This window comes from Sus scrofa, chromosome 13 (genome assembly GCF_054392235.1).
Source record: "Sus scrofa isolate SSC_HxYL_T2T_F1_AM1 chromosome 13, Sscrofa_HxYL_maternal_Yorkshire_Landrace_v2.0, whole genome shotgun sequence".
In the NCBI taxonomy this organism is placed as follows: Eukaryota; Metazoa; Chordata; class Mammalia; order Artiodactyla; family Suidae; genus Sus; species Sus scrofa.
In genome coordinates, this window is record NC_139395.1 from 121,962,058 (window position 1) to 121,983,970 (window position 21,913).

The window sequence follows — 21,913 nt, forward strand, 5'->3', positions numbered from 1 at the left end:
GCACATACTCATCATACTCTTCATGGTGTTTCTGCCTGCAGGCCTCTCCTTCTCATTATTTTTATATTGGTCACTCTGTCCTTACAGCTGATGCCAATCAGGCTTCTTACAAGTGCGTTTCAAAGGCATTGAGCCTCTGGTGTTTCACTCACAGGAAAATAGCCCTGAATCTCTCCTTTGTACCTGTAGTACAGATTCACTTAGCTGATTTCATTTGAGTACTCGTAAAAAAATTTTAAGAACTTTTAGACAAGTACGTGCACTTTCCACCCCTCCATGCATTCCCTTCTCACCTGATACACAAGTGAAAAGAGAAGGTTTCATGTGAGGAGCACAGAGAATGGTTGTACCACACAAAACAGAAAGGATCGATGACCTGCAGTCATATTAACCTTTGGCTGTGACCATCTCGGGTCTCCTATCTGAGGAGGGCCTAGCTGGCTCCATCTTTTAAATAGACGACCCTATGGGAGAGCCAAGAGGTGGTCAGAAGCACTCTTGGTGATCTTGTTTGTGACACTGCATTCTGGCAGTTCTGCAACTCTGCCTTTCTCAAGAAGATTATGTGTGCTCGCTGGATTTCTTGTAGAAATATTCCCACAATTGTTCCTAGCCTGTTGTGGTCATTGTGTATTGGTCCTACAGTACCTTTAAATAATTTGGTCCACTTAGATTCAATAAAAATAATGACAACAACCATAATAGTTATGTCTGATTGAAATGGTATGAATTGTTAGCTGCTGTGCAGCCTGCTCCATCTCATTAAATTTTCAATAATGTCAAATAGCTTTTAGCTATGGGTATGGAGGCTGTGAATTAGAAACATTAACATATTTCATCAATTTTGAGATGTACCTTGTCTTAGTCTATTCAGGCTGCTATAACTAAATAGCACAGACTAGTTGGCTTATAAGCAATAAACATTTATTTCTCATAGTTCTGGAGGCTGGAAGTCCAAGACCAGGGTCAGGCACGGTCAGTTCCCAGTGAAGGCTCTTGTCTACCATGCAGACTGTTGACCTCTTATTGGGTCCATACATGATGGAAGGGGCTATGGAGATGTCTCAGGCCCCTTTTATGAGGGCACTAATCTCATTTATGAGGGCAGAGCCTCCCAAAGGTCCTGCCTCCTAATACCATCACCTTGGGAATCTTTATGTAACTGGGTTTGCAAAGTATGAATTCGGAGGAGGACACAAACATTCAGACCGTAAAATACATTTTTCACATTTTAACATTTCTCGAATTGAACTTCATCTTACTTACTTAAGAATTTTATGAAGATAACTGGCAGTTTTGTTTTATTTTTATGAATGGCACACACTTGCATATCTTACATTCACGGGTGGTTTCACTTTCATGAAATATGTCTTCTTGTTCAAAGCCATCCAGTTAATATGTGGTAAAGCAGACTGGAGACCCCATGCTATGTTCTCAAATATTATACTTCTAAGAAAGGAAGTCTGGGAATGCGGTGGAAACATGCTAGGTGTTTGAAGTAGTATGTTCTTTATGAAATGTGCTAGCTCTTTGAAGTATGAAGTTGTGACATATTTTTCCACTGCAAGGGTTGACATCGATAAAGGATTTGTAAAGACCTGTATTACTCTGGACCCAGTTTTTAGGGAAAGCAATTAAGCAGGTTAAAGGAAGCTGTCTTAGTGGCACTGGATGGAGAAGATAACCTTGGAAATGCCTTTCAGTTTTCCAAATTCCGCTTCTGATATTTGCTATGAGGATTAGGGGGGAGACCTTTGAGTCTCTTTGTTTTTAGAATCTTATGCTCTCTGCACTTTTTCTATCCTCTCTTCTGCGGTCCTGAGTAGTCCTTGAATATACAGGTTATCCTCACAGGATTCATAACCCAATTAATCAAAGACAAGGACAACCATCTCTTTGCTTAGGGACTGGTAGTTTTCCGTTACACATTAGGAAATGTGTCTCAGAAGGCATTTATCTTTCTTTACTTGCTGTTCACATTGAAGAGTGAGAGAGTGAGAAAAGCAATAAATGATCTCTCCTCTAAGTATTTCAGCATTCTCTGTATGGCTTCTCATGTTCCCCTGCCTCCTGTTTTAGTAGCACTTCAGAATGTCTGCCAGTCTGTTTTAGAGACAGTTTATTGGCTGTGATACTGAGAAACATGCAACTTATGTTTCTTAACTTTTTTCCCTACTGTATTTTCCTTTCCAAATTAATACCACAAATGGCAACCATTTTAAAAGTGGGAACTTGTCAAGAGAACTGGAAAAAAAATCCTCCAATCCCAGACTTCTGTGATATGATGTTAATGAAATATTTTGGTATGCTGAAACCTTAATTTAACACTGGTCTGGTAAGTGAAACTGTCTGTAATGAGTATCTTCAAGTCACATAAACTTGTGAAACATTTCCAAAGCTAATCAGAGTTCTACAATATCAAATTTTATCTTATAATAGGTCACATAAAGAATTTCAAATATTTAACACACTCCCTTGTCAAAGAGTAACTTCCTTTTAGCTGTTATGTCAGATTTCTCATTGATCTTTGATAATGGTCAGTGCTTACCTTGGGAATCTTTATGTAACCAGGTCATTTGTCACTGGATGGATAGTCTTATAACCAGAAATTAGATGGCAAATTCCAATATTCTAATAATGGCTTTTTAAGTCACAAGGTTCTTTTCTTTTAATGACTTGTGGCTGTTTTAGACCTTTGAAAACAATTACCCCAGCCTTTTCACTTATTCTTTGCCTGGGGATTATTTCTTTTTATCCGGCCTGCAAGAAGATAAAGGTCAAATTCCCACCTGAAAAAAGTTGGGGCATTTCCAAACAGAAGTTATTTCTCGATTCGTCTTCCTCCTGCCTGCCTTGAACTAACTCATCTCTTATCTGCCATCCAATTAATGCACATCAGTTTTGTTTTGTCACCTCTGTTGAAAAATGTGATAGAGTGATTAGTCCAATTTTATGCTATTATCTAACACATCACACATATGTAATTGAAACAAAATGCTGCAGACAGACTTGCCTGAATCTATGTTTCAGTAATTTCTCACAAAGAGTTGATGTAAACATCACTTCTTCAGAAACAAAGATACTAGGGCCAGCTAAATACTTTGTGGAGCTAAGTACCAAAAAATAAAAAAATACCCTAAAACAAACAAACAAAAAAAACCCAACAACAATAACAACAACGATAACAAAAAAACAAGGCCCTACCTGGAGGTGAGGAAGTCCATTTTCTTTTCCCACAGTCAAGTGTACAGGTGACTTCCAAGGGATTGCATCCTTTGGCACTAGATGCATGGATTGGATGTGTCCTAGAGGTGGATCTGGGGGTGGGCAAGAGGTTCCTGACCGGTGGACCGCTGAGTCCATCATGGAGCTGGCTGGCAGCCTACCTGAGTACCAGGTGCTCCTGACATGCCTCCCTGCACCCAAACCCAGGCTCCCTACCAGGGGCCAACCCAGTTGCTCCCATCCCAGGCAGAGGGCAGCAGCCCACAGTGAAGCAGGGCTGGCCTACAAGAAAAGAGGTGAGAACCCATTTAGGGGATACAGGACACTGTGTGAGTTGAAGTTCTGAACTTCTGGTGCATGCTACATCAGTCCATTGAACTTCACTTACAAAGCACAGACTCAAAGAGAAAGTGATTAAGAATTTCAGGATGGTGATCAGAGTGTTAAAGTCATTTCTCAAAACTGTACTGGATGCACACCCTTGAAACCCTCCCTGAAAGATAACTTTTCTTTTTGTTGTGAGCTTATTTCAATTACTGTATTTTTTGCTTACCGTTACAAATATTTATTCACAAGCATTTCTCCTTACTAGATCATCCACTGATGAGCAGTCTGGTGGAAGAAGTGGTATCATTCTTGGAGTTTCTTTTATTTATAAATAACATTTAATTATTTAAATATATTTAATAATATGGTATAAATATATTTATCACTGATGTATCACACATAATAGTTTTCTTATAGGATAAGCAAAACAAACAAAAATACATGACTCAAGGAATGTTACTTGAATCCTATTTTCTAGATTATTTAATTTGGGCATGAGGTACTTATGTATACAATTTCTTGATATCTGCTTGAGTATTCTATCACTTTTCAGGTTTGAAGGCCTGGAGAGAATATCAGGAGGTTGCTTATTTTCCTCTGAGGATTGGACCATGGTGTTTGTCAGTGGTTTTCAACCCCGGCTTCAGCTTGCAGACACTTGGAAATCATTTTATAAATATTGATGCTTGGGCCCTTCACCCTGAGATTCTTGTTTAATTGAGAGGTGAGAGCTGTTCATTATGGCTTTTCAAAAGCTCAGAGGGTAAAAGAGGAGTGTGTGGAGGGGTTAATGCTGGTGATGGGCTGGGGCTATCAACCAGAGCCTCTCTTGCTGGGGCTTGGCCTTCGCAGAACCTGGCCTCTGGGTTCCCAGGGGAAGTCTCCCAAGAGTAAATGTTAGAAGGTCCAGGTCGAAGCTTTAGAGCTTTCTCTGACCTATAGTCTCAGAAATCCTGAAGCATCACCACTGTCACATTCCACTCCTTAAGCAAATCATCAAGCCCATCCCAGATACAAAATGGGAGGAATTAAATTCCACTTCTTTTGGTGGAGTGTCAGGATCACATTTGAGATGAGCATGTGAGATGCCAATTATCATTGCAGTTATCTTTGGGAATACAGTCTGCTGCAGAGATCATGGGCCCTTTAAAGCCATTTAAGGCAGGAGTACAATATTAACAAAATCAAGGAAATAGCCCAGGTGTGCTTTGTACTCCATTTGTTTTGCAATTGACAAGCTAGGCCTTTAAGAGTTATCATCCTAATCATTCCTAACTCTGTAAAAATTCTATTCTTTTAAATGTTTGTGATGATAAAAGTACATTGTTGAATTTTAAAAAATGAAAGCAAGGAAAAATCAAATGGCGAAATCTCTTTATACACTACATTTTCTTCCCAGCCTCACTTCAAAAAAGACAGTGCAGGAGTTCCTGCTGTGGTGCAGTGGGTTAAGCATCCTACTTCAGTGGCTGGGGTCTCTGTGGAGGTATGGGTTTGATCCCTTGCCCAGCACCATGGGTTAAAGTATCTGGAGTTGCTGCAGCTATGGTTCAGGTTGCAGCTGTGGCTCAGACTCAGTCCCCGGCCAGGGAACTTCCATATGCCATGAGTATGGCCATTGGAAAAAAAAAAAAAAAAAAAAAAAAAAAAAAGGAGTTCTTGCTGTGGAGCAACAGGATCCATGGCATCTCTGGAGCGCTGCCCAGCACTGTGGGCTAAGTGTCTGGCATTGCCACACCTGGAGCTCTGGGGCTGAGAACTCCATATGCTGTGGGACGGCAAAAAAAAAAAAAAAAAAAAAAAAAAAAAAAAAAAAAAAAAAAGGCAGTGTATATAATCTCGGATTTGGAAGGACAATCTAAATCTCTAAAATCTAAATTTTATGTCTGTATATTCAAAAATCCAGAACACTGAAAAGACAGCATTTTATCAAACCTTATGTTGGCACTACATCTTAGTACCTACTACTATGATTAAGAGACTCATTAATCCTTTTTCCAACTTGATTCACCCCAGCCACCAGGCTTATGTTAACAGGTGTTCATCCAGACCGGCTTTGCTCCAGATCTGTCCTGGGCATGATAATGTTCTGGAACTTCACAGAGGAAGACATTTAAGTTCAGTTTGTAGAATCACAATGGTATTGTTTTGATGTTATGAATGTTTAACCAAAGTTAGAAAACAGTAACATAAACTTTCCTTATTTGGCATATTTATAATAGCTCCTGAGCAACCTAAACCCATGTAGGCAACCTAAACTGAGTGTACAGTACACATAATATATAGATATTTTATGTGACTCTAAGGAGCATTCATTTTGGCTGAGGGCATATTCAGAAGTGCTAAATGCAGGCTACAGAAACATCTGTGCATTTGTTTTTATCCTAGGTCAATTTGTGGTTATGTTGTATTTTCTTTCCAAGAATTATGAGCTATAATTAGTTGCAGAATCCTTGGAATAGATCACTAGGCAGGTCTTAAAAGTATAAATTGACACAGTCACTTCATGGGCCAAGATTTGGCCATAGGAGAGAATCATGAAATTGTCTGTACTGCAGATAGAGTTACTGACACTGTTCTAAGGTGTTAGTCTGTTATAGTCATTTTGGGCACTATTTTTTTTTCTGATGGAGGGTCTTCTTATACATTTCCACATGGTCTTTTTCTTGCCTTATTTTTTGAATAAATCAGCATCCTTCACTCTTCCTTCATCTTGAGATCTCTTTGGCATTTTGCAGTGCAAGAACGAACACCTCCCTACTTTGTGCTTTTCAGTGTGCCCTAAATGAAGGACCACCTCCTTCAGGACTACTCAGAGTACTTACTCAATAGAAAGGTGCAGGTTGTTAGACCTACTCCAGATCCATGGTATCAGTCAAATGCCCACAAATCTGCATTTTAACAGGTTTCAGTTGACTCTTACACAAAATGTTGAGACTTGCTGCCCCAGAGCCTTGCTACTTAAAGAACAGTCTTAGAACCAGCTGCATGGATATCCCTGGGGAGCTTGTTAGGAATTTAGACTCCAGAGCCCCACCCCTATACCTACTGAGTCAGAATCTACATTTTAGCAAAAAACTCCAATAATTGACTTGCAGTTAAAGACTGAGAAACACTTATGTTGAGGGTTCTGTCCCAATTCCTAAGCACGTCAAAATAAGGCTCGACATAATAGTTTCTAACTATGTCTCCAGCTCCTTCTTCTGCCCTTTCCCTCACGTATACCCTCACTTTGTGTCACTCTCAACTAGGAAAATAAGCCTTTTAAAATTGTGGATATTCTATCATTTTTAAGGTACAAAATAATAAATTCTATTCAAGAGCAAATTTGTGTTCAACCTAAATACTTGCAGTTCCTTATATAAAAGTTAGTGCTTCATGATTCCTTGCCTTTGTACATCTTGAACTTCTGCTGCAATATCCCTTTTCCCACTTGGTGTATCATTTATTCTTGAAGACAGTCCTATAAAGCTTTACTTGCATCTTCACATCTGAGAGCTTTGCAGGTTTTTTCTGTCTATTGGCATTGCAATGCCTAGAATATAGTGTTCGATTAATATTTGTTAAAGGAATGAGTGAATAAATGAATTAATATTTCACATGTTTTCAAACTATCTTCTCTAACACCACAGATTTACTACTGGTGATAGAAGCTTTTGTTATCATTTCTTTTGTAACAGCTAATATCAAAAGAAAACAGAGTAGAAATATATTTTCCACTTCTAAATATAAGTAAAATGATATATAAATATACTTTGCATCATGCAAAATATATACAGTCTCTAAAAAGTTGTAACTAATTACAGTCTTGGTTAACCAATTTATATCTTTAAGGGAAATGCTCATCTTTCAAAGATTTGAACCCTACAGTATATTCTTTTTATAAAGTGTTGACTTCTTAAGATGGTATTAGTCACCCCTAACTTTACCAATTTTGTAACTGGATTTGTTGCTACTACTGATATGGAAGAGGGTTGGCAGGGCACCTCTGATTTCATTCCAGAAGAAATAGAAAAACTAAAGAACATCTTTACATTTCAAGTTTGCTTTTCTTTTTTTTAAATATGATATGACTATGACAAAGAACAAGCTTGGATCAGTTTCAACTTGGCTGGAGAACACATACTTCACATATGCTCTTTGACTTTGGCAATGATATCTTGTGATTTAAGGATTTTCCTTTTGGTTGGCAGGTTTTTCTTCAGATGAATGCATCCTTGATGAATATGATATCTTAATGAAACTTTAATTCAGACACTGCAAAATCACACACAAACTCTATGTATAAAAAAAGAAGGAAGAGAAATTTTTACTTTATACCAAATACTAACATAAATTTCCCCAGATTGCTTGCTCAATTCCGATTACCCATTTCAATAAAAAGACACTTTTTTTTACAACTTTTCCTGCTTGTAAAAATGTTTGTTTACTTAAAATATACATTTTTTGGAAATACAATAAAAAGTTCAAATCTGTGTTAATAATCACTGTTAAAATTTTAGTATTTAATCTTATAGACATATTTTTCTGTAGGTGCTATGATATTATATAGCATGAACCACTGTGTCTAAAATGTACTGCCATGTGTTTATGGCCTACAACTATGACCAGTTTTGATTCAGTGGTTCATGCTGCATATGACCCATACTCATTGAGGGCAAGGGGTGTAGGTTTTCTTTTTGTATTTTGCATGTACATAAACATTAAAAATGGTTTATAAATAAATACTTCCAGCAGCAAAGTATTAGAAATTAATATAGTGTTAAATGAATGATTACTCTAGAGTTTCATTCAATGCTATGTTTATATCTTTTTCTGGAATATTGTGAAATTTCAGCATTTATTCTTTTTCGTGAACAAATGATTAGCAGGATTTTGTGAAAACTAGTTGTTAAATAATTCTTTTTCTTGCCAACTGGGAAACATTTCTAAGTTGGTAGCACTAATTTGTCTAAGATTCTTTGAACTATACTGTTTCCAAAGAAAAAATGAAAACTAATAGTCACTTGTGAGGTTTAAGCAAGAAATTCTTAGCCCTTTTTCATTCTTATATTTTTAATTTCACTTTTTTGATAGTAGCTTATGTTTACTCAAATGTTAGGGCTTTCTAATTTCTTAAGGATTTGAGTTTACTTGTTTAAATTTCATCACTTAGAAGTTATCACAAGTGAAAATCCACAATCTCCATTTCCTTTTGAAGATAATGTGACTTATAGAAAATCATTTACACACATACACAGACATTTATTCACTTACAGATAATTGAAGCATATTTCAAGTTCAGGGTCAAGGCCTAAAAATTTCAATTGATTAAACTTAATGAGGGTAAGGCATTTGAGACACTTGAATAGAGAATGCTATTCATAGTTCCAGTGATTATATGATAATTATAAAAAGTGGACCCAATGACCTTTACTCTGTGAAATTCTCCAAAGAAGGAAAAAAAAATCAAGTTATTATCCTAGTATGATATTGTTCTTTAAGATGACTCCTAAAATGGGATTTTCATAATAATTACCTTGAAAACTTTTGAACTGTGATTTCATCAATAACTTTGGGCTAGATTTAAGTCTTAGATCAAGGTCAGGGATAAAATTACTTTACTCAGTAAGAATATTACCTTCATGACTCAAATCTGAAAAGGCATACACTAAGTATTTTTACTTCATTCTTCTGGTGAGTAGGAGACTCTTTATATTTTTATTTCCTTCTATCTTTTAATAAAACTTGGGTAGAATTATTTTCTCCTCTCCCTAGGACTGTATATTCTACACTTGATCTTAGCCAAAAGGCCGAGAAGCGATAGGACTGTATATTCTAAAGTCAGAAGTATAAGAGGTACTTGGGATTATGCCTTGGGAGCTTGAACTTTGAAGAAACTGGATTTTGAAAAGTGAAGTATATTCCTTCTTTGGCGGGGTACTTTCATATATAACTTTAAGTCCTTATCTTAAATATTTGCTCGATTTATGAAAATAGTAAGGAAATATCTTTATTAAACTGATTACTTTTCAATAATGAAACTCAACTTTGTCGTGTTCCATTTGGCTTTGAATTGTCGCAGCTCTTAGGACCCTGTGCTCAAGGATAGCAGGGATTCCTTGGCACTCTTGAGTAATCTGGAGATCAGAGATGAGTCCATCACAGGGTGTCATTAACTAGCATTGTAATAGAGATGTCCCTATGGGACTTTCAGTCTGAAGAATTTCAAATTTGGGAATTAGGCCTTGCAAAGGAAAAGAAGAAGATACTCTGAGGGAAGATAATGGTATGTGTGGAGATAATAGGGGTATTTTACTTTGGTTACAAGTGTCAGGGAAGAACATTTTTATAGAGGTATTGTCATAGATTGGGATCCCAGGAAACAAACTGCAAGATTTGAGGTCAATACTTTGGTTATGGAGTACTTTTGAGGATGACATGATGAGCAATGAGGGAAGCAGTGTTGGGTGGAGGTTGAATTGTGGTGCAGGTGCAGCAGAAGCTTAGCCCTTCCTATGGAGCTGAGGTGGTCCTTCAGAGCTGTCCCTGCCTTGATGAGGGGGGCGAGGGGGATGGCTTGGCCTCTGTACAATACTCACCACCCCCATCCACCTTACCAGGCATTGAGTATGGGCTGCCCCTCAAATGAGATCATCTTGGACAAGATTGCTCTCCTCTAGTAAGGCTAATGCCTGGTTAGAAACTCAATCACTGACACTCCCAGCAACACAGGAGCATGTGCCTCCATTCTAAAGAGGAATCAAGGCAGCACATCAGAGCATCCACCAAAACTGTAACTACTACCTAAAGAATAAGAAAGCCTCAGTGAAATGAAAATGGAGGGAAAGTGCTTTCTAGGCAGATAAAGCACCAAGGGCAAAGATGCTTGGCAAAAACTCAGGTTATGGAAGTAACTAAAAGTATCAGTAGGACTACTGCAATTACTCTGTGGAGAATGGGTTTGGTAGGTAATATGAATAAAATTGAAGACATTGCTGTAGTTCAAGAAGAATAAAATGATGGCTTAGATATGTTGGTAACAGTGAATATGAAGGAAAGTGTATATTTTCAAAGTATATTTGACAGTATAATCAACAGAACTTGGTGATGGATTGGGTACTGGTGGAGTGAGTAAGGAGGGATCAAGAATATTTTCCACACTTTCGGCTCAAGCAGCTAAGTGAATGGTGGTGCAATGTACTAAGATGGAGAATATTGGGGAAGGGACAGGTTTCTGAAGCCTACTATTAAAAGAGTGTTTTGATTGAGAGTTAATATAAATCAAAATACAAATAAACCATATTTCCATTGGAACACTTTACAACCCCATGGCTCTCCTTCCCATCACTAAAACATTTCCTGAAAAACAGTAGATTCGTTGTTGGAAACTACAAGAAAAGCAACATGACAAAGTAGATTTTGTTTCAATTCAGAAATGCCTGTCCTTTGAGGTTTCATTGTATTCTACAGAATCTGTATAACAAAAAAATTATAGATGGTGCTGGATACTTTGTATGGATGGATGTCTTGGTACAGAGCATATCATTTTTTTAATGGCCACACCTGTGGAAAATTGAAGTGCCTGGACCAGGGGTTGAATTGGAGCTGCAGCTGAGGCCTATGCCACAGACACAACAACACTGGATCGGAGCCACCTTTGTGACCTATGCCATCCATAGCTTTAGACAATGCCAGATGCTGAACCCACTGAGGCATGATTCTATTTCTATCAAGTGTCTAGGAAAAGGAAATCTATAGAGATACTGGTTGCCAAGGGTTGGAGGGATGGGTGATGGACAGGAAATGACTATTTCTTTTTGAGGTGATGAGATTTTCTAAAGTTATATAATAGTAATGATTCCCATGAATATACTAAAAAAAAAACCATTGAATTGCACAGTTTATTTACTTAATTTACTTTTTTGGCCATGCCTGCAGCATGTGGAAGCTCTGTTACCGGCAGAGACAACACCAGATCCTTAACCTACTGAGCCACCAGGAAACTCCAGAATTGCACAGTTTAAATGGATGAATTGTAGAGGTATATGAATCATAGCACAATAAAACTGTTCACAAAAAAAGACAGAACATGGCATTTAAAATTTGCCTGTGAAGCCATCTGGTCCTGGACTTTTGTTTGTTGGAAGTTTGTTAATCACAGTTTCAATTTCAGTTCTTGTGATGAGTCCATTCATCTTTTCTATTTCATCTTGGTTTAGTCTTAGAAGATTGTACTTTTCTAAGAATTTGTCCATTTCTTCTAGGTTTTCAACTTTATTGGCATATAGTTGCATAATAGTAGTCTCTTATGATCCTTTGTATTTCTGTGATGTCCGTTGTTACTTCTCCTTTTTCATTTCTAATTTTATTGATTTGTGTCCTCTCTCTTTTTTTGCTTGATAAGTCTGGCTAGGGGTTTATCAGTTTTCTTGATCTTTTCAAAGAACTAGCTTTTCCTTTCATTGATCTTTTCTGTGGTTTTCTTTGCTTCTATTTCATTGATTTCTGCTCTGATCTTTATGCTTTTTTTCCTTCTACTAACTTTAGGTCTTGTCTGTTCTTCTCTCTCGAGCTGCTTTAGATGTAAAGTTAGCTTGTTTATTTGAGCTTTTTCTTGTTTCCTGAGGTGGGCTTGTATTGCTATAACTTTCCTCTTAGAACAGCTTTTGCTCCATCCCATAGGTTTTGGAGTGTTATATCTTCATTGTCATTTGCTACTAGGTATTTTTTAATTTTCTCTTTAATTTCTTCAGTGATCCATTGGTTGTTTAGTAGCATGTTGTTGAGTCTCCACGTGTTTGTGTTTTTTGCAGTTTTTTCTTGTTGTTGATTTCCAGTCATATAGCATTGTGGTTGGAAAAGATGCTTGATATGATTTCAATTTTCTTAAAGTTACTGAAGTTGGATTTGTAGCCCAGGATATGATCAATCTTAGAGAATGTTCCATGTGCACTTGAGAAGAATGTGTATTCTGTTGCTTTTGGATGAAATGTCCTATAAATGTCTATTAAGTCCATCTGGTTTAATGCTTCATTCAGGGCCTGTGTTTCCTTATTGATTTTCTCTCTGGTTGATCTGTCCATTGCTGTAAGTGGGGTGTTAAAGTCCCCCACTATGATTGTGTTATTGTCGATTTCTCCTTTTAAGGTTGTTAGCAGTTGCCTTATATATTGTGGTGAACCTGTGTTGAGTATGTAGATATTTAAAATTGTTATATCATCTTCTTGGATTGATCCTTTTGATCATTATGTAATGTCCTTCTTTGTCCCTTAAAATATTCTTTATTTTAAAGTCTATTTTGTCTGATATGAGTATTGCTACTCCAGCTTTCTTTTGATCCCTGTTTGCATGGACTATTTTCTTCCATCCTCTCACTTTCAATTTGTATGTGTCCCTAGAAATGAAGTGGGTCTCTTGAAGACAGCATATATATGGGTCTTGTTTTTGTATCCATTCAGCCAGTCTACGTCTTTTGGTTGGGGTGTTTAGTCCATTAAAATTTAAGGTTATTATCGATATGTATGTTGTTGTTGCCATTTTATTAATTGCTTTGGATTTGTTTTTGCTGCTCTTTTTCCTTTCCTTCTTCTCTTGTTCTTTTCTGCCTAGAGAATTTCCTTTAGTATTTCTGGTAAGGCTGGTTTAGTGTTGCTGAATTCTCTCAACTTTTGCTTATCTGTGAAGGTTTTGATTTATCTTTCAAATCTGAATGAGACCCTTGCTGGGTAGAGTAATCTTGGTTGGAGGTTTTTTTCCTTTCATCGCATTAAGTATATCATGCCACTTCCTGCTGGACTGCAGAGTTTCTGCTGAAAAATCTGCCAATAACCTTATTGGGGTTCCCTTGTATGTTATTTGTTTCTTTTCCCTAGCTGCTTTCAAGATTTTCTCTTTTTCTTTAATTTTGGTCAGTTTGATTAATATGTGTCTCAGTGTATTCCTCCTTGGGTTTATTTTATATGGTACTCATTGTGCTTCCTGTATTTGAGTGAGTGGTTCCTTCCCCATGTTAGAGAAGTTTTCAGCTGTTATCTCTTGGAATATTTTTTCTGTCTCCTTCTCTCTCTCTTCTCCTGGCACCCCTGTAATATGGATGTTGGTGTGTTTAACATTGTCCCAGAGTTCTCTGAGACTCCTTCATTTGTTTTCAATCTTTTTTCTCATTTCTGTTCCGCATCTGTAATTTCCGCTAATCTGTCCTCCACCTCGCTTACTCGTTCTTCTGCCTCCTGTATTCAGCTGTTAGCTGCTTCTAGTGAATTTTTTATTTCAGTGCTTGTATTTTGCATCTCTTCTTGTTTAAGTTCTATATCTTGTATCTCTTTGCTCAGTGTTTCCTGTAAGTTATCCATCTTTGCCTCCAGTTTATTTCCAATATCTTGCATCATCTTCAGCATCAATAGTCTAATGTCTTTTTCCTGGAGGCTGAGAGTCTCCTCATGGCTTAGCTGTTTTTCTGGGGTTTTTCCTTTCTCCCTCATCTGAGTTATAGTTCTCTGTCTTTTCATTTTTATAGGTTTTTGGTGTAGTGACATTTTTACAGATATTAGGGTTGTAGTCTCTCTTACTTCTGGTGTCTGCCCCCCTTGTGGCCAAAGTCTGTATGGGGCTTTGCTGTAGGCTTCCTGATGGGAGGGGCTGATGCCTGCCCACTGGTAGGTGGAGCTGATTCTAATCCCTCTGGTGGGTGGGGCTTAGTCTCTGGATGGGATTAAAGGCAGCTGTGTGCCTGAGGGGTCTTTGGGTAGCCTGTTTACTGAGGGGTGGGGCTGTGATCCCACCTGGGTTGTTGTTTGCCCTGGGGCTTCTCAGCACTGACTGATGGGTGGGGCCAGATTTTCCCAAAATGCCCACCTCTGGAGAAAGGCATGGCTGCTGAATATTCCCAAGAGCTTTGCCTTCAATGTCCTTCCCTCACAACAAGCCACGTTCACCCCTGTTTTCCCAGGATGTCCTCCAAGTACTGCCATCAGGTTTGACCCAGATTCCTATGGAGACCTCGCTCTGCCCTGGGACCCAGTGCACGTGAAAGTCTGTGTGTGCCTTTTAAGAATGGGGTCTCCATTTCCCCCAGTCCTGTGGAGTTCCTTTGCACAAGCCCCACTGGCCTTCAATGCCAGATGCTCCAGGGGCTCTTTCTCCCCATGCCAGATCCCACACGAGAGCGTTTGATGTGGGTCTCAGAACTCTCACTCCTGTAGGTGAGTCTCTGTGAACCAGTTACTTTCCAGTCTGTGGGGCTTCCCACCCAGGAGGTATGGGATTGTTGATATTGCAGAATCGCCCCTCCTACCTCTTGATGTGTCCTCCTCTTTTTCTTCTGGAGTAGATATCTTTTTTAAGGTTTCCAGTCCATTTTGGTGAAGAGTGCTCAGTCTTTAGTTGTGAATTTTGTTGTTTTTTAGGAGAGAAGTTGAGCTCCAGTCCTTCTATTCTGCCATCTTAATCTCGTCTCCCTTAAATTTATTTTTAAGTGAAGTATAATTGGCTTACAATGTTGTGTTAATTTCTGATATACAGCAATGTGACTGTTATACATATATACATTCTTTTTCGTCATGGTTTATCCCAGGATACTGAATAGAATTTCCTGGGCTATACAGTAGGACTTTGTTGTTTATCCATTCTATATATAACAGTTTACATCTACTAACTCCAAACTCCCAATCCTTCCCTTCCCTACCCCTTCCACCTTGGCAACCACAAGTCTGTTCTGTATGTCTGTGAGTCTATTTCTTAGATAGGTTCATTTGTGCCATATTATAGATTCCACATAAAGGTGATGTCATATGGTATTTTCCCTTCTCTTTCTCGCTTACTTCACTTAGTATGATCATCTTTAGTATAGATTCCACATAAAGGTGATGTCATATGGTATTTTCCCTTCTCTTTCTCACTTACTTCACTTAGTATGATCATCTTTAGTTGCATCCATGTTGCTATAAATGGCATTATGTCCTTTTATGGCTGAGTAATATTCCATTGTACATAAGTATGACATCTTCTTAATCCATTTATCTGTTGATGGACATTTAACTTGTTTCCATGTCTTGGCTATTAAGAATATGGCAGAGCATATCACTTTAGATAGCCATCATGCAAAACATCCCTATTCATTTGATCACTTATTCCACTGTATTTTTGTTTTTATTTTTGGTACTTACAAGTTGCCAGACACAGTTCTAAACGTGGTAGGAAAGGCACCTGAGTTTCTCAGGTAGCTTACAGTCTCAAGGGAAAAAGACAGTAAGCCAGTGAGTAACAAACTGAATAACGTCATTTCAGATAGTGATTAATAAGTTAAAATAAAAAGGTCAGTGTGGTAGTGTTAGGTGCAATGCAGAGTGTAACATTTGAGAGGACAGACATAGAAAGCTTCTTTCAGGAGATGATAGGCAAGTTGAGAACTAAACAGTAAGAAGGATCCATTATGTGAAGGTCTGGGAGATGTTTCAGGACAAAGGGAAGAGAAAATTCAACTACCAGATGTGGAAACAAGCTGAGCATATCTGAGAAGCAGAAGGAAGACTAGTTTTTGCTGAAGCACAGTAGGTGACATGGTGAATAGCAGGACATGAAGTGAGAGAAGTAATTTGGGAGGTGTTTGGGAAGCCATCAAAGGACATTGTCATCAAACAGCACCAGTAAGGCACTGCAAAGTTAAGTAGCTGAGTGATCTGCTCTGATTGTTTTCAAATGATCATTTTGGCTGGTGGGAGGAATGGATTTTAAAGGGGGCATGGGTGGAATTGGAGGAAACTCACTCAGAGGACCTGGCAGTTGGCGAAGCAAAATGAGTGTAATGTGGTCTAAGGTGGTAGTAGTGGAGATGGAGAGAGGAATGATTCTAAACACATTTTGGAAGTAAATCCAATGGGTATTGCTCATACCTGGGATCTGGAGGTGAGGGAAAAGGTCGCTCAGTTCTTAACCTAAGCAGTGTGGGAATGCTGATGGAGTATAATGAGAAATGAGAGTCTGTGAAAACAATAGTTTTGCAGAAAGAAACCAAATGTTCTCATATAGAGATGTCAAGGATGTTATTGGGCTTTGTCTGGAGATGAAGGAAATATGTTTGAGTCAGAGTTTATAAATCCAGGAGTCTTCAATGGGAAGATAATAATGAATGCTATGGGACTGGCTAGCATCACCTCCAGAGAAAGAATAAAGGAAAAAAGAACTGAGTTCAGGACCAAGGCCAGGGGCAGCCTGTCATCTAAAGATCTGGCTGAAGAGAAGAGTCCAGGGAAGACCTTATGTGCACCCTTTGGTGTATGTGAATCACAGACTGACTTTTATTAAGTTCTGAGCTTGGCAAAAAACCAGAAGCGTGTACTGTCATAGAAACCTGGGGCGGGGGGCAGGGAGGGAACATTTCAATCAAGAGAAGACAGTATAAGGTATTGATTCCTACTGACTGATGAGAGCTGGTAGTATGAATGTCACTGGTAAGCTTGGTAAAAGCAGGTTCTGTTGGGGGAGGGAACTGAAGGCTGATTATAGAAGAGTCAATGGGAGACAATGAAATGCAAATGCCAATAGACCACTCTTTTGATAAGTTTTACTGAGAAAATTGAGCAGAGAAAGGCTGTGGTCTAGAAGGAAGGAATGAGAAGACCAAAAATAGGTTTTCTAAGAAAGAGCTCTTAGAGCAGTTTGTATACTTGTGGAAATACTTGAGTTGATAGAGAAAAAAATGAAGATGCAGCAGGGAGTGGGGATAATTATTGGAGTGATGACCCCAAGAGGTGAATTGGGTGGAGAACTGAGGCTCAAGTGAAGAGAGTAGACTTCCGTCTGAGCAGGGCTGGGATGTGTCTTTCAGGAATGCAAAGAATGTGGGTACAGATACATAGACACTGGCAGGATAAGTGATGAGAAGATGAAATTGTTTCTGCTCTTTTCCATCCATCTTTTTCCTCCATGAAGTCTGAAGCACTGAGAATGTCAGGGGTGATTGCAGAGTCAAGTGTGTTGCAAGTATAGATTAGAGGAATACCCCAATGATAAGTCTTGTGTATCTTTTGGGGAAAGGTTATCACTAATTAACAATATTTAATAGAAAAGGAAAGATGGAATGACAGCAACCTGCAGGAATGCCTAATGCTAATCATAAAGAGTAAGCAGTACTAACCATAGTAGTGAAGTTCCTTCAAGTCTGGCTGGTACATTTCCATTGCTCCTAAGAAGAAGAAACTATTTCTAATTGTTGAAAATTATGGACAATCCACTTAAGTTTAGTATGACTTTCTTTTTAAGAGTTTTTAAATTTAGTAGGTATATTTTCACTACTAGTTTTGTTTTGACCTTATTGAAGCCAAGAAAATATTTCTAGTTTAGGGAAGAGGGTTTTCAATTTAATGTGCCTTCTCTATAAATAAGGAATGAGCACCCCTTTCAGAGCCCATGAAAGCTGGCTTATAAGGTATATTGTTAGGACAATAAACCACATATAGAATGATCTTGTACCTCTGCATCCTCAACTCATTTTCCTCTTTCAGTGTGGAAAATCATGAGGGGGAGCACAGCTTGCCTATAGAAGTGCTTTTGGGAACAAATTTTATCATGCTTTATAAAATTCCTGTTCTAGAACCTAGTCTATCATCATGAGAACAGATCATTCTGATGTTATAGTTTCTCAAGGATGGTTATTACACCTTTCTGCATAACTCTCAAAAGTAAGAAGGAAGATCATCTCTGGTTGAAAATAAACATCTGTTCTATTTTTATTGATGTTGCTTGTTTATTTAATAACTGATAGGCAGGAAACTGAACCTGAGTTTTGCAATAGAGGGAATAAATTACCTTCAAAAAATATCTACCACTCATAAATATGTGAATGTATGCATGAATGTATGTTTGCCTGTATGTATTTCCCTTCCCTCCTGACATTGGTCTTCTAAGGATGACATTTTACAATGTAGTATGATTGCTTTTGTCAGGATTAAGAGGATTTAGTGGTTCTGGGCTCTTTGCATTTTTAACATTTTTAAATTATGGAAAATAATTTGAGATTTTAATATATCACTTTAATGCAAAAAAGAAAAGGGGGAAATCGGGTATCATTGAAATTAGATATTGCGAAAGTACAGATTTAGAAAAGCTTAATACTTTTAATTTAAGTTTTAAATTATTTTTTGAGAGCTGAATTATGATTTATAAGGTGATAGTAATGGAAGTTTAACTTTATTAAGTCTTTCTAACTTTGCAGAAATCCAAAATCTGTAACCTCTGGAGAAAAAGAGAGGCAAACACCTAAAAAGTTGAAATGGTACCTGGCTACATAAAGGAAATCTGACCATAAATTTTAAAGATTTGTGGACTGGAGCCAATTTGTAAAACATTTCTGAGTCTTCAGTGATCTTATTAAAATGCAGACTCACACAGAGTTCTATAATGTATGCATTTAAGCACTGAAACTCTATGCCTCCAAGTTTGTTATTCTCATCTGCATAAGGATTTAAAATATAAAATTCTATTTTTTTATTTGATAATTATTTTATGTCTGGGTATGAGAATGTTTGTTCTTGCTTAATACTTACACTTTTGATATGTATGGGCACATGTTAAATGCATACTCTTTGGAGATATGCTGCTTTATAAGTCTAGACAATAAATATGTACCTATCATTAATGTATAGCTTCCAGTATATATTTATGATACATGATATTTTTCTTTGCTCTTTTAGAATGATTGATTTTTGTCTCTCTATAGCTCTTTTGGTTAGGTTGAGTGTTGATTTTCTCTCTCAGAGGTATCAGTGGAAACATTTCTAACTGCCTGAGGCAGTGATGTGGCACAGCTGGCACCATATTTAAGCTACTTCCCCCTGAAAGTGCATAATTTTGTCACCTGGTGATAAACAGAATTTTGCAAAAATAGTTCTATTTTCACTGAGCTAATGCTGCAGTGCTGTCAATTAGGCCTTTCAAAGTAGAGGAAAACATTTGTTTGCAAATTAAACAACTTAGTGCATTTCGTCAAGACTCAGCAAAACTCAGAGTGGCATTTCTTAAAGGTGCAGCCACATTCCTACTGGGTAGAGGTGAGCAGATACTCTCTGTGATATTTAGTGGCTCCCTACCTAGGTATTGAAAAACCTTTTAAGTCAAGGATAACCAACACTCTTAACTAAGGGATAGTCAAAGAAGAGAACAAATGAAACAAAGGTATTAAAAATATGAATAGATACTTTCTTAAAATGATATATACTGAGAGAAAAAGAAGGTGGGAGAGATGATTAAATTTGAATTAGTAAAGCTTTTTATTTTATTTTCAAGGTTTAACTCCGAGTCCCTTGTTGCTAAATGATAAAGCTTCTTAATGAGATAAAAGAATATTTGCTGTCTGGATTAGTATGATGTCAATAGTTTAAACCCAGGATGATGATTTAGTTAAAAAAAAAACAAACCAGCTGTTTGCTTAAAGGGACATTTTGGGAACTACCTTAAAAAAAAAAATCTGTTTTTAAAGTTTTGTACTTTTGAAATTACTGTCTTTCTTGATAATTCCCTCAGATTATGTTTCTGTTCCAAAGAGAAGAAATATGGAAATATTTGCAGTCATGCTTTGCCAAACCACCATCTAATATGACCTGCTCCTTTGCTTTCCCAGTGGTGTCTTTTCTAAAGCACTGGGGGCTGCTTCTAAACTATTCCTGACCTTTGTGTCGCTATTCAGCCTTCTCAATTTGGAGTCACATTCCTTAGATTCTCTGCTTTCTGCTTATTAATTTTTGCTTCTAATGTAAAATGATACCCTCATCCAGTGGATGTGCGTCTCCTCGAAATAAGCACAGTTCAAGGCATCAGCAGACATGTTTGTCCCGATGGGAGCTGGTGGGATGATTTGCTGCTCCTTTTCCACTCTGTCCTCACCAAATTACACTGGGTAGAAATCTGCTACTTTTGCTCTTTCAGCTTGACCCTCCATCTCTCTACAGAGATTGAACTGTCAGCCTTTGAAATAACAGAATAATTTAGGTGATGAGGTTTTAGTTTTTTTCTTCTAGGAGGATCATACTGAAAAAACACACTACTTTATATAGTGAGATAAACCCCAGATTCTAAAAGAAGAGTAAGAACAATGCCTCTTTCAAAATAGCATTTATGTATTACCTTTGAAGTAGAGTTTCTTTCAAAAACACTAGTGGACAAGATAATTAAGCTTTTAGGGGAGCAGAAGCTGCAGAGAAGTGGGACTGTTTCTGATTCTGGATAGATAGTGAAAGATTATTTCTCAGAAAATAAGAAAAAGATTTGGTTATTTTTATTTGATGAGAAAATGAGATACTAGAGTGGAAGTTAGAGAGTAGCATTTCTTTTAGGAAATATTAATTTTTACTCTGAATTTTGGAAAATGACCAGAAGAAATGCTCAGTTTGCTACAAATGTCTTCCAGATTTTCTTAGGGCCCCACTGGATGTGTATAATACATGAATATGTACTGGCCAGGTCAGCTCTCAGCTGGTGGTTGAGGTAGTTTGTCCAGCTGGGCCAGCTGTTTGGAAGGCTGACAATAGAAAGACCAAAAGAGTCGATTTTAAGGGGAGAAGGACTCAATGAGCATTAATAGGAATTCAAGGTAACATCAACTCTTCAAATATTCAAGGAAGGCCCACAAAGTGTCATCAATGCCAAGTTTGAACAGCAGATTCTATCCAGGCAAAAAACAGGCATTTGAGGCTTTCTGCTGGTTGTTTACATCAAGAGAAGTTGAACAAAGTTTAAGGATTTGTGTTTCGTGGAGCTTGAAACTAATTCAATGAAGGAAATCATATTTAATATATATACTATAAAAAATTATGGATGCAGAATTAGACTTGGGGTCTTGGAAGGGGCTCATAGAATTGAGGAGGCTTGAAACTTAGGTTTCAGAAACTTCATATTAAACCCATCTCTGTATAGAACAGTGCTCCCAACACTGTCATTAAAAGCATGTCATTCCAGAGGGAGTAAGAACCTCTGTAGGAACAAGGTGAGGAACTGACTCATGTTAGATCAGTAGTTCTCAACCAGGACTGAATAACAGAGTCAGCTAGGGGACTTTAAATTAAAACATGCCTGGCCTCTAGGTTTCCACACAAATGGTCTGGATTGATACCAAGTCATTGGTATTATTTAGCCCCTCTCCCCTATGTAGTTCTAAAATGCAGCTGAAATCTACAGATAGTTCATAACAGTGGTGAAGATGATTTTGTTGCTCTCATATAAAACGTCTTCCTTGCATGAGAAGATAAAGTATCAAACCCTTGACAGGCATTATCTTCTTTGTGTTCATGACCCCCAGAGGTATATGTGCCCTGGGTCTTACAACAGAAATGGTATATAAATCCAGAGCCAGGATCTAAACTCTAGCCCAGCCAGTTCTCCAGCTCTT

At 37.7% G+C, this 21,913-nt stretch overlaps 1 protein-coding gene and 1 long non-coding RNA gene across 48 annotated transcripts in view; both read left to right on the forward strand.

Annotated features, from left to right (window-relative positions):
* The window catches only part of EGFEM1 (EGF like and EMI domain containing 1), a 688,205-nt gene that overhangs the window by 228,458 nt on the left and 437,834 nt on the right, over positions 1–21,913 (forward strand). The gene's annotated exons all lie outside the window — the stretch shown is intronic.
* Positions 4,106–19,945, forward strand: LOC146397579 (uncharacterized). Its single transcript, XR_014824310.1, has 4 exons — positions 4,106–4,276; positions 5,569–9,313; positions 9,359–15,313; positions 15,396–19,945. It is a non-coding gene; the product is annotated as an uncharacterized LOC146397579 (long non-coding RNA).